The following is a 15,429-nucleotide window of genomic DNA, read 5'->3' as shown; positions in this document are numbered from 1 at the left end:
TTCATAATCAGAGAGTAGCCTGTTTCTTTTCATTTTGAATAGTTTCGTTTAAAAGTAGACATTTCAAGCTTTCTATAATAGATAGCCTATATTTCTGTGAGGCACAAGCTGAGTTTCGGCGCCCTCCAGTTCACATGCAATGCAAGTGATCGTGCCGGCGCCTTATTACATTGTCTGCTATATATTTGCTTCTTATTGATTAAATACAGGCAATTGGTTGATAAAACAATGATCAAAATTAAGATACAATTTATACAAAATGAAAATCTTTTAAAAAGAGTCTTTCTACAAAACAAAACTTAATGAAGTGTTCAAAATCATGTCTTACCCACTCCATGTCTCCAGACAAATTGCGCATCTCATGATGTATCATTATCTTTCTCATGCTGCATGCTCACTTTCTTAATCAGCATTGATTAAATAAATAAAAAAACATCAGCCTATAATATTTAAAATGTTTTATTTAATGGCTACAACACATAGGCCTATAAAGTACAGAAAAATTTCATGTCTTGTCGTCAGCCACAACATAATGACGTCACATATTTTCCAACCCAGCACTCAGCCCCCCTCGCATGAAACAGCTTCCAGCGCGCCTGGGTGTGGATAAAACATGACTTCCGAATAACACCATTATTACATAATGCATTTTTACTTAGTGTTGATTTGTCAAAGTTAGTTTCAAATATGAGTGGAAATGATCTTAAAATGATGAACATTTTTAACATCTCTGCTCTTCAAACAGACAATTTCTGCATTTATTCTGAAAGGTCGAGGCAGCTCTGCAAAGCTGAACCAGCATAAATAAGATTCATGCATATTAAATGAGTTTTAATCAAAATCAGTTCTCCATTGTTTTTCTATGCTTCGACCACCCCAGTGATGTGTGAATGTGAGTGTGTGAATGCGTGTTTATGTGTGTTGCCCTGGCTCTGAGTCTGGTTTATTATGTTCATGGTTCCATTCAATTTGTCATGTGTTTGACTGTGTTGATGAGGCTACGGAGGTGCTGGGACTATTTATCACACAGCTCCTAATGCACTAATTCTGTGTTCATGATCTTCAGAGGGTTCATCCATCAACATCAGGTTGACAGAACCCCTCCCCCACCCCTTGTCCCAAACCCCACCTCCCCCAAGAGCCGTCTGTAAACATATGGGCCTCATTTTTTCATCGGTGTCCTAAATTTCACACAATCACTCCATCTTATGAATCTAAACAAGCTGGATAGGACGTTTGATAAATGGCATAAAAACATGTACCAGACTACACAGACTAAATGCCTTTAGTTATTAAATAAATTATTTCTTTACATTCTTTACAATCCAAATAAAGCCAAATAAACACACACACACACACTGAATTTCCATGTTTTATGGGGACTTTACAGACATGATGATTTTTTTTACTGTGCAAACTGTATATTCTAATCCAAAACAGCTTATAAATCATAGTAAGTGATTTTTGAAAACCTAAAAATGCTGAAAGTTTTCAAAAATGGGTAGCATTGAAAACTTTCAGCATTTTTAGATTTTCAAAAATCACTTACTATGATTTATAAGCTGTTTTGGGGACCAAAAAAGGTTTTCGGATATTGCCATCTTTGTTGTGCCCATAGCGAACAGTTCATCTGACACATGCACAGGCATACACATACAGTATATATACACATATATACATATGTATATATATATATATATATATATATATATATATATATATATATATATATATATATATATATATATATATACAGAGGCCAGCTAGTAAGAGCTGTGCGAGTAAACCTCACTCCCCTGATCTCAAGAGGCACTCTAGCAACTGACGCTAGAGACTGCAGTCTTTATCCTCCTAGTTAGGGTGCCCACCTCTCACACAGGAGACCTGGGTTTGAGGTGTGCACAGAGTGGGGCGATTAGGACCTGAGAGGGTTGCATGGGTGCTGTGACCCGGATGGGAGTGAGGTTTAAGGGGGTGAGTGTAGAACCTGAGGGGGTATATATATATATATATATATATATATATATATATATATTGGATATATAAATAGAAAAGATACAGCTAAATCAATCACTTCTTAATCTAGTGACCTCAGTTATTTGTTTAACTGGTTTAATGTGCATTAAACATCCAAGCAGGTCTTAATAAATAATGCCTAGTTTGGTTTATAAGTACGGATAATGTTTTAGATAATTCTGATCTTGTATATGTGCATGTACTGGTTCTATCTCCTTTCCCTCCCTATGCACAATAATGAGTTCTGCTATGCACAATAATGAGTTCTGCTATGCACAATAATGAGTTCTAAGCAATCAAAACACAATTAGAAAAGTTTGTAATTAATAATGGATGCTGATAATGATGGTATTAAACATTAGTCATTCAATTCTGTTGCTTGCGAGTGTGTTCTTTAGGATATGAGAGGGGAGAAAAATAATCAGGCGGCAGGAATGGAATGGCAGTGCTCTCTGTGATGTTCTCTCCAGAAGTAGAAAATGAAAACAGAGAGGCTGGCTGTGGGGAAAGGTCAGAACACATGTAGTGGAGATGTCTTTTGAGAACGCTCTACCACAGATGGCTTGTACTTAATGATGAGGTGGACCAGGAAGCATGAGACGATTTTGATCAGACTTATGCTTTGAATGAAAAATGTAAAAGGCACAGAATCATGTAACAAAACTACGCACTAACCTTGAGCTGTTTCTTTTTTTATTATACCTTCAAGTTTTACACTAATAAAGCACTTATTTTAGTGAGATAAATTTACACAAACTCATTGCAATTGCGAATCCATGATGCCATGTATCTGAACAAGATGTCCAGGACCTCTGGCAGAAAATTAGGCACACAGCATTAAAGATACAGTAGAGTATTTCATTTTACACATGGGTTACTTTTTTGTGTGACCCGTGCTGGCAAAATGAGTCGGAATGAGTCGGAATTTCAAAAAGGAGTTATTGTTACAGTATTTTCACATTTTCTATAAAAACAACATTCAAAATGATGTATGATTTGTCTGAATCGGACAAAAAATGACTGAGCTACACCTGTTTGAAGTAGAGTCAGCAAAGTACATTTTGAGAAAAATCGAGTTAAAGCTTTCTGAGGGTTCCAAAACAAAATCACCTATAGCAACCATACCTTAAAATCCCCGGTAATACCACAACAGGTCAAAACCAAATATTCTGTATACAGAAAAAAAATATAGGCTATTCAACTTTTTTTCCATGATACCACAATTGTTTGATTAACATTTATTTTTTTATTTATTTAACAGACAGCCTATATATTCAGACCTTCTGTACCGCACAGATCTAATATAATGTTACTCATCAGATATTTTTCCCCATCAGTTAACCAACCAAACGTTCACCTAAGACTGGTGAATACTCGCCAAGACAGATATTTTGAAATACTGTAATTCTGTGTATGTGTATATCAGGAATGCGCGCTGTCTGAGAGGCATCTCCGTACGCACACATCAGATCTGTCAGTCAGCGCAAGTAAGATCGTTTTACATCAGTATGAGTTTGAAAATCACATTTCATTGGTTCAGACTCATGCCATCGAGAGTTCACTATGAATTTTCACAGAGTTGGAATGCACAAATAAAGATACTTTTAGATGTTTAATTGCTATTTTGAGCATTGGGATCGTCAGAAGAGGGCTTAATGAAGTAATTTTTGTCAAAACCTCAAAAATAAAAATATCACTTGTTTTGCCTGTAACTCGAAATTAGCCCGTGTGCATTCCGACTACTTTTGCCAGCACGGGTCAGACACACACACACACACACACACACACACACACACACATACACACATACACACGCACACACACACACACACACACACACACACGCACGCACGCACGCACGCACACACACACACACGCTCTCTCATAAATCCTATTTGTCATTGAGGATGAAAAAAAAATGTCTTTCTCGTGACTTTCTTAAAAGAGCTCGTGACTCACCTGGACCAGAGCACGATCCACATTTACACAATCTGACCCGGTTCTCATCTCTCTGTGACTGACTGGTCTCTCTGAGAGACACATTTCCTGTTGGGGTTGTGTTGTGTGTTTCTGGGTCAGTGGCCTGGTGTTGGGGGGATGAGGGTTTTTTGTAGAGGACCAGAGTCCTAATACAATAGAGACTCTTCAACAGCTGCCCTGTTCTCAGCTTGCCAAATGAAGTGACCAAGCCCTGATGAACTTTTCCCTATTGTTCTCTTGCTCTGCTATCTTTTTTCCCCCTCACTGGATTGGCAAACTCAAATCATTAGGCTTCATTGTAGGTGATGTACGGTCGGCTTTTATTTGGGCAGTGCTGTTGTCATATCTTGTAATTCATTAGACACAGCAGAGTGCAAAAACACAACTGGGACTGCACTGATTCAACCTTACATGCATGTTTATTATATAATGTTGGGAGTGTATGATGATGATGATGGTGTACTGATTAGTGTTGATAAACAGCATCTGTTTAGCTGAAAACCTACAGAATAACCTTTAATTTCTTCTAAATAAGGTTTCTCTGCACATCACTGGAGAGGGACTATCTTCTGTGTGCCAGAACGTCATGGTTTATTTTCATCAGATTAAATGATTCTGAGGTTGAATCACATTGCAGCCTGCATAAATAAAAAAAATCCTTAAAATGGGACCCTTCAAGGAATATTTATAGTCAAGGCTGTGACACTTAGAGAAAGTTACAGGAATGTCATTCCCATCCATTTATTTTGTTTATGTGTCACCCTGTGCCACATTGGAGTTGTTTTAATTTAGTCATGTATGACATAGTTTACAATACAGTGTTTTGAGGAATGCTGTATACATTTTTCTCTGTGAGATGTGTAAAACGCTTTGCCTTAGAGCAGAGAAGCTTGGAGATTGTTGCAGAAATAATGTTATCCTGACAGTATAAATCAGCTCCAAAGTAAGGTAAACATTTGTGTTGCTGTCACATTTAATAAAGTGCCCTGGCATTTCAAGCAGCTTTGAAGAGTTGTTCAGCGTAATAAATAATATATCTAGCCTTGGACTTCAAGACCTCGAATGGAAGCGAACAGTAAATATTAAGAGGAATTTTGTGTTTCGCTGACCGACTAGTCATCAGATTTAAAAAAGAAACCTGTAAGGGTCGACTGTGTTCCCAGACATACAGCCCATTCTTCTCCATACTATAAAAAAAATGAAATTGCCTTGACAAAGTACACAGTCTGTACTTCATACCATGTCAAAAAATGTGATCTAAGTTGGCATGGCAACAAATCTCCAGGGAAGGAAAAGGTCATAGTGGCTATAAATTCATTGCTTCGGTTAGAACGAGGTGGTTTCCTATTATCATCTCCATTCTGCAGTAGCTTTATTCTCTCTCTCTCTCTCTCTCCCTCTCAAGCTCTTATAAATGTGGTGATTCACTGCTCCGCAGCTAAACAAGCTGATGATTTTAATTTTCTGTTTTCAGAGTAATAAACATTGACATGAGAATGTGCCTCAGGCTCAGGCTCCTAATGAGAAAATGAAATTAGTTTTTCAGCTGACTGAACAGCAACATTTTACACGTAATAATCAAGCATTTATTTGAGTGTGGGATCTCTCTGCTTATGAATGCTAGTATGTGTTTTGTGTGTCTACATACATTTCTAGGAGGAAGAAGAGGAAGAACAAAACCCCCCGCCATGTTTGTGCCCAGCAATTGCATTTGTGTAACATTCATAGTTATTCATAGCGCACTAACTCCACTGAGCGCATAAATCAGTGTGTTTGATCTTCCTTATGTTGAAGGTTGCAAACTAATGTCGTTTCTATAATTTATCTTTGTTGTAGTTTTGGGGTAAAAGAGGTGGCCCAATTATCTCTCTGACACAACATTTATTCCATTTACAATCTGTCTGACCTCACATCTCAATGAATAATGCACTCCAGGTGTGTATTTGCTGCGGTGGCATAGGTCTTGAGTCATACACCAATGTCTCAATTACTTACAGATGCACAATGGCTGATGCAAGAAGCGGTCAATAAGAGAGGCCCTCTTTGCCCCTTTCTGCCCTGGTGTATACAGGACGGTTGTGTTTCTCAGACGATTTTATTTGAGAAATTGTTCAGGAATCTCATACACTAGAGAATTGGAAGATTTTCAAAAGGGCTGCTTTTTCCCTAACAGGAAACATTAATTGGAAAGGGGAAGCTAGAATAGACTTATATGATGCATTGAGGGTAAATGTACTCGACCGAAAGTACTGTCCGCAGAAGTTTAAACTTTACTCATTCGTGTACGTCGCTCCAGACTTGAGTGAGCCAAGTCTCTCTATCATTCCATCCATATTGAGCTGTCTACCTTTGAACTGAACATGCTTTATTAGTTTTATTCCTGCTGTTGGCAGCCAGTGTTGGGGAATCACATTCATTAGTGTCAGTTTCATTGCCCGCTGAGTTCAAAGCATTTATCTGATGAGAGAGAGCTGGCGCGGTTACACTGAGAAACCCACAGCACCTCTCCCCTGCTACCACTTTACATCTGTCACTCAGCTGATGCAAAACACAAAAACAGCAACTTGTTTATTGGCATTGTTTTGTTCGGTTTTCTCTGTAGCGTTCCTCAGAGAAGCACCTGCTGTGATCATTTTTGTTTGATATAAACTTGTAACAAGTTTTCTTGCCCTTGAGGGTTTTAATTAGCAGTAGAGTATAAACAGGCAGAGCTGCATCATGCCCTTGTGGTCAGTTAGCTAAATGAACCAAAAATACATAGAAGTAAAAATAAAATAAATAAAATGTTATGCCGCTTATTCAATTTAAAATGTGTAGTGTGTAGTCATTTAGCACTTGATATAAACAAACATAAAAAATGGGTAAATATGTGAGGGATGTTATACTTGTATTTTACTAGCTCAGTCTCAGATAACTTGTCTAATAATTAAGTATCTCAGTTTATTAAAAATGAATCACAGTTGCGTGATAAAATATAAGACAAAATTAAAGTAACCATCTCATGCACTTTGGTTTCAGCCACAGAAACTCCTTTATTAAAGGCATTTGGTTACTCTTTTTCATTTTTGAGTATATCGTCCCCTTCTCAAGTGACTTGCACATAAATACCTTGTGGCGTAACTAGGGGTATAACGGTACATGTATTCTTACCGTAAATTTTAGATATGGGCCTTTTGGTTCGCTACATGTGTGTACCGAATTAATGCAATTTTTAACCACTTCAAGCGCAGAACTTCTCTGTGTACGGAGCATAATTTTAAACTCAGAATTTCCCCCTAGATGGAACAATATCATTTGATGTTGCAAACGTATTTGAAAAATAACAAAGGACACAGAGTGAGTGGCTGCCTGATAAGTGCACTATCCAAGTTGTCTTAAACAGGAGACATGCTTTATATTAAGTGCTTTAAACAAAATAATAAAACCATGGCCTTCCCCGGTCACCGAGATTTTGCCAAGTAAGACATGTTCCTGAATCAACATATTTTGTTGATTCTGGAACAACATTCCTGTCCGAAGATTTTGTCCTAACCCTATCCCTAACACTAAACCTAACCCTACCCATAACTTTTCCCTAAAATCAGAGGGAAATAGTGAATAACAAGGTGAATAACACTGATGTAGAAGCACCTTACCCTGGTTGTAAGCCAAAACTTGACATAAACTGTAAACTTGTCCCTCAAATCAGATTGGTTTATTGAAATGTTGTTCCAGGATCAACAAAGATCTTGATCCAGGAACATGTTGTACATGTTGTGAAATCATGTTCACCGGCTTTCCCCATGGTCAGATGCATGCTGTTTAATGCGTTTGAGAATCATTTTCTTCAATGGTTGTATAAATTCCTATAATTGTTACAAATTCATGCAAGTATTTTCATTTCACATAAAGGATAATTCTGACAGCAAGTAGGTCTATGTTGCACTAGACTTTAATGAACAAGTGCCGGTGTTGTAGATTGGGTGGATTAAAATGAGAGCACAACAGTTCAAAATTATTTTGCTAACATATTTTGAATGAAGTGTAGAGCATTTCACATTCCTTCCCCAATTACAAAAGCACCATAAAATGCAGTATGTTGCTGCCAGTTGCAGCAACATTGACAGAAAGATTTTTTCTTCATTTAAAGTTAGACAGTTTTTTCAGTAAACCACTGTTAAAAAAAAAAAAAAAAAAAAAAAAAAAAACATGGTTTGGTTTTTTTCCCAGCTGTACCGAAAATGTACCAAACTGTGCCTTCAAAACCGAGGTTACACCGTTACAAACCCCTATAAGTGTGTAATCTGTGGAAAGGCGAAAAGTGACTGCGACAAACAAATAATTAACTTGATTTGGTCAATAGTACAGATTCATTCAAAATCGAAACAGCGTTTGCTCGGAGATACACTTGACTTGATTTTGTAGTGGCTTTGTTTGGAACTGTTTTTGTTGGCAGAGCAAAAATACATTAAGAACACAAATAATGTGTCTAAAAATGTAAGTTATGCAATTCTTGTTTATTGAACTGCTGTATCTTTGTAGTGCAGAACAGTCGTGCTGATGTGATATTTCCTAATTAAAACCTATCCTAAAGAAAACATGAGTGCCCAGTGAAGTGTAACACCCTGAACTGATCTACAGATTATCTACAATATAGTATATAAACAGCTTGGAGGCGATCATGATTTATGTCAAATCATGATGAAATATGCCTGTTTGCCGTTTACTCTCACCCTCTGAGGTTTAAGTTAGACAGGACATCCATTATTGTCAAGTGTTTTATACAATTTACTTCTAGGGTTTGGATATAACGAAGATAAAACAAACTACATCCATATAGATTTATTGCAGGCTGTTCTTTATTTTAAAGGCAGAATTCAAATATTTAGCCTGCACCTGAGTTTCGGGCTTTTACACTCACTAAAGCATGACAAAAAATAGTCAGGAAATGTGCAAGAGTTTGAGAAAACCAACTAAACAAATGAGGCATGAAAGGATTCTAAGACTTTCTCAGACAGTAGGAGTGCGCATGAAAGCACATTTCATATGTGGGTTTTTGAGTGCTCCCTGCAAAGAAATCATTTTCCTAATAAGCATTTATTGTATGGCTTTCCAGTAAAAATATTTTGACATCCTTAAAGAAGATACATTTACTTGAGAAGCAAAATGTTGCAAGATTATAGGACTATATATATATATATATATATATATATATATATATATATATATATATATATATATATATATATATATATATATATATATATATATATATATGCAACATTAATATATATAAGTTTAGACACCCATGCTAAAGTTGACTAAAAAGAGGAATAAAAAATCACATAGCCTTCACCATACCTAGAGATTGGCATGGGGTACTTTCCATAAGATCATCTCTCAATGCAAATCAAACTAGCTATTAGGCTAACTGAAATAAAACCATGCCAATCTCTAGGTATGGTGAAGGCTATGTGATGATGTGGGGCTATTTTAATTCCAAAGGCCAAGGGAACTTTATCAGGATGCATAGTATCCAAAAAAAATTAATAAAAAAAAATACTTAAAAATAAAAATCTGCCTGCCTCTATGGGAATTTAACATAGGGGTGTCCAAACTTATGCACCCTGTATTTTAAGGAAGAACATTTATTTATTTACGATACATTATTCATTCACAAAGGAAATTGGTGTCCTTAAAGGTTGGATTTTTCCTAATTTTTTAAATTAAGGCATTAAGTTCAGTTTCCAAAAGATGATTTTTTATTCCTCTTTTTAGTCAACTTTAGTATGAGTGTCTAAACTTATGCATAACACTGTATATATATAATATATATATATTTTTTTTTTTTTTTTTTTTTTTTGTAAATGACGTTTCTTTTTACACCACATTTGTATGACTGCTGTCCACTTTTTCTGATTGAATGAGGTTTTATCAACATTATGTGACAGCTTTCTGTAGCTGAAATAATAACTCACTTCACCATTTCCCAGCAACCTAATTAAGCTCTGACCCTGCACCTCACAGTGCTTTGGTGTACATAATCTCCCACCATCTGTTTCTGGGAACTACATCCTCAAAAATTCCAAGAGAGATGCTGCTATATGAGAGTGTGACAGGTGTAGTGTGAGGACCAGCGAAGAAGAATGGGTTTTAACGGGTAACAGCAAAAACGATTCATTTGAACTGAAATAAATTGCTTCATGTAGCACAACTGGCTCACAGAACAACACTGCTTGAAGACCAAATGGCCAGAATCCATATGCTATAAGGGCATTAATCATGCTCAGATTAAGTTTTAAACCTCAATGTGTAATTTGTCCCACACCATTTATGCTACGGCCATGACAGTTAGCCCAAATTGCATAGATTATTAATAGTCCAGGTGATATGTGCAAAATTTGAGGTGGCATGTTCACTTTTTCATAAAAGCATGAAACTTGGTACTCCTGTACAGTTTGGGGCCCAGAACATTTTCAGAAATGGAGCTTTCCGCCATAACCAAAGTATGTATTTTGTATCATATCTCCTGAACCAAACATGACAACAGAAAAGATGTCTACCCCTATGTTTTGATGGTCAAGGATTACAATGATACCATATACAACAACATAAACTGTTCAGATGAATAGTTAATGGTGAATTCAAGGACTTGAGAAGGAAATCACAGTATCTGATGACCAAGGCTAGACTTTATAATATCATGTCTGTTGCATGCATGATGTGTAGAATTTAAAAAGCTTAATCTTTTTGTTCATTAACCTTGACAATGCAGGGAATGTAAAGAGTAGAATATTAAATATGACCTTAGCAACATAGCTTAAAAAGAATGTGTCAAACACAAAGATTTACTTAAAAAAAATATATTTCAGAAACCAAATTTGTTTGATTGTTTTGTTGTTGAACCTATTCTTCAATGTCTCCTTCATGGTCTCGTCCACATTGACACAGAGCTGTGCACTTTAAGGGGGCTTTTTTTGCATTTGCAATGCCCCCGGCAGCCTTTCTTGCAGCCACAATTTAAGAGTTCAAGGATGGACTGGCTTGCCTGTGGAAGAGTTGACCACAATGGTCTCCAATCACTTGGGTCTATCCAACCCCAGTCTGTTGGAGATGGCATATTTGGTGCCTCCTCAAATGCTTGTCCCCAACAGTGTCCTCCTTGGTACACTGCTCTTTTGAGGTGCTGAACTTTGTAAAGAAAGAGAGATGTGCATGCCATTGCCGTTTTAACAGATTCACGTTTTTGAGGTTTACGCAGAGATGAGAACGGTATCATTTTCAAAACTCGTTTTCAAGAGCTTGTACTTTGAAACATATTTAGGGGTTTGCGTTCTCGGGCCACCAGGGCGCCGTTGTCATGTGGATGAACGGCTGGAGTGCATTGAGTGTTTACTGTTTTCAGTTGAGAACGGTGTTGTGTAAGCGGCCCCTAAGTTAATACCTATTGATCTTTGCAACGGTAATGAATCAATAAAAAAAACTTAAGCTGGATTTCTCGTAGAGCAGCTGTACGGCCTAAACAATCTTTGTTGTATGAATTTCCTATTATCACTGTAAAACTGCTTTGAATCAATGTATATTGTAAAAAGCGTTATATAAATTAAGGTGCCTTGACTGTAGTGCATCCTTAGTTGGGGGTATTTGCTCCATTCCTCCTTCCTTTCTTTGTGAACTCAAGACGAGCTTGATCGGTGTTGAGTTCGCTGCTGGTGCGATCGTAGAGGATAATTGTGAAAAGCTCCACAATGGAAATTCCACTGGAATGCCTTTGACAGAGCCACGAAGGCCTCTGTTGCCATGTCATCTGCATTCCAGGTATCCCATGCTGTCTTTTTGCCCCTGGTTGCAAATGCAGAGACTGTGTCACAGCCAGTGAAGGCATGGAACACAGGAAGGGCCTTGGATTTGTCAGGACCCAGAGACTTGGCAATCTCATGGGCAGGTATGTTTCTGAAGTTCTTGCCAGTCCCAAATGCCATCCACAACTCCTCAATGTCCAGATCTGACACATGTGCAATAGCTAGAACCACAACATCTTTGTCCACAGTGCGCAGGGTGATCTTTTTAAATCCTTTTCTTGCAGCATCCGCCGCATGGAGTAGCATCCTTGTATCTGCCTGTATTGTATGTGTAAGGGGCAATCTGATCTGATTCTTGTGGGTGAGATGATTGGGTCCACATGTGTAAACAACTTGTTTGGTAGTCAACATATTCACAAGGTTCCTTTTTGAAGAAGTTTTCTAGGTTCCCATCAAGGGTCTGACAGGGAATGCAGAGTCTGGAAAACAGTGCACAGTCATTTTTCAGTGAGTTTTGTCTCGGACTGTCCTCTTATTGGAGCTGTTTTAAAAAGAGGAAGCTTGTTCCTCTTTAAAGGGCCAGTGATGCGTTATGTGCCCTGCATCCTCTCTGCAACAAAGAGTTTGTACTGCTCTTGGCCCTTCCTCTCTGCAACCCGAACAGCATCCACAACAGCTTGGTCTGCTAATTCTCTTGAGTTCAGCTTCAGAAGATTGTTGCTGTCTTCTGCAAAGGGGTTTCCTATTTCCTCAATCACGTCAACCATCTCACATGTCTTTTGACATGAGATGATGATTTGAGAATCCTGTTGAATGTGCCCTAGTTATTGGCGATTCTATTACCCGGAACGTGAAAATAGAGACACCAGCCACCATAGTCACATGTTTGCCAGGTGCCAGAGGGCCTGACATCAAAGCAAATCTAAAAGTGCTGGTTAATGCTAATCGTAAATTCTCTAAGATTATTATTCACGTCGGCACTAATGATGTTCGACTTCACCAGTCGGAGATCACCAAAATCGACGTTAAAGAGGTGTGTGAACTCCCAAGTATGATGTCAGGCACAGTAATTTGCTCTGGCCCCCTTCCTGTTCACAGGAGTGATGAGATACTTAAAGTGTAGTAGATTGTCCTCACTCAATGGCTGGCTGTCTAAGTGGTGTCCGAACATAATATTATAATATTCATAGACAATTGGAAAAGTTTTTGGGGCAGACCTGACACATAGTCTTAGAGCTCAAACATGAATCGGGGCTCAGGTCAGGACATAGACAGACTGGCTAAACCGACCGTCCGCTAGCTGTCTCGCGTCACTGAGGTCAGATAAATCCCATCATATAGAGACTGTGTCTGTTCCCCGAATTAGGACATACAAAAAAACTCCTAAACCCATTTAAGGGTAAAAATGTAATTGATGTTCAACAAATAAAAAACAGATATAATACAGATGAACAAATGATAAAGCTCGGGTTGCTGAATATTCGTTCCCTTATTTCAAAAGCACTTATTGTTAATGATATGATTACAGATTATAACCTAGATGTGCTGTGTTTGACAGAAACCTGGCTAAAACCTAACGATTACATTACTTTAAATGAGTCCACCCCCCAAGATAACTGTTATAAACATGAACCTCATCTGAAAGGCAAAGGGGGAGGTGTTACTATAATTTATAGTAATATCTTCAGAATTACTAAGAAGTCTAGTTTCAAATATAATTCTTTTGAAGTGTTGGTGCTTAATGTAACACTATCTAGTGTAAATGACAAATCATTTTTGAGATTTGTGCTGGCTACAGTATACAGGCCACCAGGGCACCATACAGACTTTATCAAAGAATTTGCTGACTTTCTGTCAGAGTTAGTACTGGCTGCAGATAAAGTCCTAATTGTTGGTTATTTTAATATACATGTAGAAACGAAAAAGATGCATTGGGATTGGTATTTTAAGACATTCTGAACTCTATTGGAGTTAGACAACACGTGTCAGGACCTACTCATTGTCGTAATCATACTGTAGATCTAATATTATCACATGAAATCAATGTTGATGCCGTTGAAATTCTGCAGCAGAGTGATGACATCTCAGATCATTATCTAGTCTTGTGCATACTTCATTTAGCCAAGGCCGCAAAGCCGACTCCGTGTTACAAATATGTTAGACTTTTACCACTAAAGATTGCTTTATTAATAATCTTCCTGATCAGTTTCATCATCTCAGCATCCCAGATAGTTTAGAAGAACTCGATATTGCAACGTAAACTTTTAACTTTCTCTTTTCCAGCACTTTAGACACAGTTGCTCCGTTGCGCTTAAAGATGATTAAAGGAAACAGTCCAACGCCGTGGTATAAAGAGCACACTCAGGGCCTTAAGAGAGCAGACAAAAAAAAGGAGCGAAACTGCAAGAGGACAAAACTAGAGATAGTTCACATTTCATGGAAAGAGAGCACGATTGCATACAGAGAGGCCTTTAAAGCTGTTAGATCTGCTTATTTTTCAAACCTATTAGAAGAAAATAAACAAAACCCTATGTATTTATTTTAAACAGTTGCTAAACTAACGAAAAATAAAGCTTCAAGGCCAAGACGTTTCCCAGCAGCACAGCAGTAATGACTTTATGAACTTCTTTACTTACAAGATTGATAATATCAGGGAGAAAATTATAACTATGCAACCGTCTACTATAGTATTGCATCAGGCAGTGCATTGTAGTCTCCCTGAGGAAAAAATTGATTCATTCATTGCCATAGGAGAGGAAGAATTTACTAAACTCGTTAAATCATCTAAATTGATGATCATCTAAATGTATGTTAGACCCTATACCGACTAAGCTATTGAAAGAGATGCTTCTAGAGGTCATAGATCCTCTTCTTAATATCATTAATTCATCTTTGTCATTAGGATACGTACCAAAAACTTTTAAGCTGGCTATGATTAAACCGCTTGTTAAAAAAACACAACTTGATCCTACAGAATTAGTCAATTACAAGTCGATCTCGAATCTACCTTTTCTGTAAAAGATACTAGAAAAGGCAGTATCCTCACAACTATGTTCCTTTTTAGAAAGAAATTATATCTGCAAGGATTTCCAGTCAGGATTTAGACCATATCACAGTACTGAGACAGCTCTCATTAGAGTCACAAATGATTTGTTCTAATCATCCGATCGTGGTTGTATCTCTCTATTAGTGTTACTCGATCTTAGTGATGCATTTGATACTATCAACCACAACATTCTTTTAAATAGACTCGAAAATGATGTTGGCATTAGTGAAATTGCATTAGCATGGTTTAAATCATACTTATCTGACCGTTATCAGTTTGTAGCAGTAAATGAAGAGATGTCTTATCGATCAAAAGTTCAGTATGGCCAACGCATTCTCATCCTTGGGCGTCATATACTGACGCTTTTGACATTTCGTTGACATCGAATGCACATGGCACCCATTAGCTTCAATATGACACGCACAGAGCTTTGTTTCGGTTATGGGTAGGTTTAGGTATGGTGTAGGGTTAGACCGCTAGGAGGCGCCTTCTGGCCCATTTCTATCTACGTCTAATATTGACGCTAAAGGGTGCCATGTGTGTTCGATGTCGACGAAATGTCAAAAACGTCAATATATGACGCCCTAGGATGAGAACGGGCTGGTA

This window comes from Scardinius erythrophthalmus (assembly GCF_964197995.2).
Source record: "Scardinius erythrophthalmus genome assembly, chromosome: 2".
Lineage (NCBI taxonomy): Eukaryota > Metazoa > Chordata > Actinopteri > Cypriniformes > Leuciscidae > Scardinius > Scardinius erythrophthalmus.
The sequence above is the reverse complement of the archived record's forward strand: the minus strand, read 5'-3'. Positions refer to the sequence as shown.